This window comes from Petaurus breviceps, unplaced genomic scaffold (genome assembly GCF_028583685.1).
Source record: "Petaurus breviceps papuanus isolate PSGF00001 unplaced genomic scaffold, PetGlider_PUasm1.0 689, whole genome shotgun sequence".
Taxonomy (NCBI): domain Eukaryota; kingdom Metazoa; phylum Chordata; class Mammalia; order Diprotodontia; family Petauridae; genus Petaurus; species Petaurus breviceps.
The window spans coordinates 2,293,770-2,296,546 of record NW_027186458.1 but is presented as its reverse complement, the minus strand read 5'-3'; positions in this window follow the sequence as shown (position 1 = coordinate 2,296,546).

The window sequence follows — 2,777 nt, the reverse complement described above, 5'->3', positions numbered from 1 at the left end:
TCTATAGGATTTTATTAGGTTAAAAAGCTGAGTAAATTGACTCGAAAACACATAACATACTGTAGCACCCCACCCTCTGCTGCCCTCCTCCCCCTTTCCCTCCCCTCCCCTCCTCTCCTTTTTCCTCAACTATATCAGACTGCTTCTTCTATTCATTATCTATAAAAATGAGCATAATTATATTTATGCAGCCCATTTTATAGGATTACAAGTATCAAAAAAGCTAATATATAATATGTGGTATTACATAATAACTAGCATTTATATAACACATTAAAGATTGCAGAGTTTGGGGTTTTCTGGCATGTTATGTGATTTCAAGTCAAGTCACTGAGCTTTTATGAAATTCTTCCTATTTCCCAGGCATTGTGCAGAGCATTGAGGATACAAATAAATGCAAAAGTCAGTTCCTGCTTTCAAAAAACTCATAGACTAATGGAGGAGACAATGTGCAAATAACTACATGAAAACAAGATATAGACAGGATAAATTGGAAATAATCAAGGGAAGGATAACCAAGAAAGACTTCCTATAGAAGGTAAGATACTACCTGAGACTTGAAGGAAGCCTAAGAATACAGGAAGCAGAAATGAAGGGGAAGAGAATTCCAAACACGGAGAAAATCCAGGGAAAATGCACCAAAATTGGGATATGGAGTGCCTTGTGCTAGAACAGGAAAGAGGTCAATGTTACTGGATTTCAGAGTGCATGGAGGATTGATGGTTCATAAGAAGACCAGAAAGGCAAGACAGACAGGTCACATATTAAAGAGCTTTGAAATCCAGATAAAATATTTTATATTTGACTCTGGAAATGATAGGGAGTCACTGGAGTTTACTGAATTGGAGGAAAGAGGTGATATGATCATACTAGTCATTTAGGAAATTTACTTTGGTTGCTTAGGAGAGGATGGTTTGGTGTAGGGGAGAGACATAAGGCAGACAGATCCGCAAGCACCCATTGCAGTTGTCTAGGGAAGAGGCAATGAGGACCTGCCCTAGGGTGGTGGCAGTGCCAGATTAGAGAAGAGAACATATATTAACTGTTACAAAGACAATAACGGGAAATTTAGGAGGACAGAGATTATCACATAGCAAGGAAATGTAAAAGGTGAGAACAAAATTGTCTTTCTGGCTCCAAGCCCCCTGTGCCACTATCTACGTCCATATATTTTGAAAATATAAGATAGTATCATTCTTGAGATTTAGAAAAAAACAGATAATTATAAAAAGAAACAAATAAGAAAAATTTCTCCTGTGGTCCAAGGGTGGATTCTCCTTCTTTGTACTTAATAGCACAGTTCCTGGCATATGGTAAGCATTTATTAAATGCATCTAGATTTGTGCCTAATCTATGTGAATTTCATAAATATCTACTAGGTTTCCAAAATGACTGTGTGCGACTGGTAGATACATTCACCAATCTATATGGATTTAGTAAGTTATAGTGAAGTTTTAAGCTTCTAAAACTCGAAATTATCGAAGTGAACAAGACATTATATATAAATATGGGAGTCCCCGGACTTGCTTCCTTAAGATAAAGCATGTTTCTTTGTAACATTCAGGCAGGTATTCTAAAGCACTGACGAGAAACCCTATTAGAAGGTTGCCCGACAAATTGGAAAAGGGTACCAATTTTGCTAGGGAGATGGAGAGATGAAGAACTGAGGGCTTTTGTGTGAAATTGGGTTTGAAAGAGAGGTCATAGTGAATTGTCACTGAGCAGATGAGCTGAGGAAGAGACCAGTAGGACAGTCTTTAAAGTCAAAAACAACAAGGAAAAAGAGAAAACAGGTACCTGGGGAATAACGTTCAATTGATGTAGAGTTGGCTGGATGAGAGCCCATAAAGAGTGAGAAAGGCATGTCAGATTCCAGTCATTACATCCTTGGGTCACACTCACCAAGCTCATGAAAGTGTCCTTCATGTTCAGTGTTCTGGGTGCCATATTTTAGAAAGATCATACTTCATAAACTCAACTGTTTAGTTTTTTCTTTTTACCTCATGTTCTATCAATAAAAAACAAAACAAAATCTAGGTATGTGCCCCTAAAATGTGTATATTTATTTATAAATTATATGCATATACCAATGAACTAATAAAGCACATTATAAAACAAACAAAAGTTCAAATTTTAAAAGGATGAGATAAAATGAAATATTTGATACTAGAAGTAATAGGTTGTCATTGGAGATTATTGATTAGTGGAGTGACATCTTCAGACCTATGCATTAGGAAGATGACATTGGATGCTGTGTGGAAAATGGACTGGAAATGAAGGAGAATTGGAGCCCAATCCAAAAGCTCCTGCAATAGTCCACATAAGAGGTGATGAGGACCTGGACTGTGGAAGTAGAAAGGAGATGACATGAGACATGTCCTGAAGGTAGAATTGAATATGTGGGATGAGAGAGAGGGAAGGTTCAAGAATGATTCCTAGATTGTGAACTGGGTGACTGGGAGGATGATGATGCCATGATGGTGATAGGGGAATTCAGAGAAGGGTGGGTTTAAGGCAAAGCTAATGTAGTGAGATCTTCAGTGGACATCACAGCCCAACCATGTCTTGTTATGAAATTCATTCTGTTCTACCAAAATATGAACAGGCAAAGACCTAACTCCTTCATTGTCCAATGTCCATGAATGTTGAAGCCATGAGATCACAGGGCAGTGGGATGTGTGGTTTCTGGGATTTCAAGATAGGGAGTGACTTTTGTCTGGGAAGCTGCTTCTACAGACTCTTGAGTAATTATTATTAGCTTAAATCAACCTGAATTC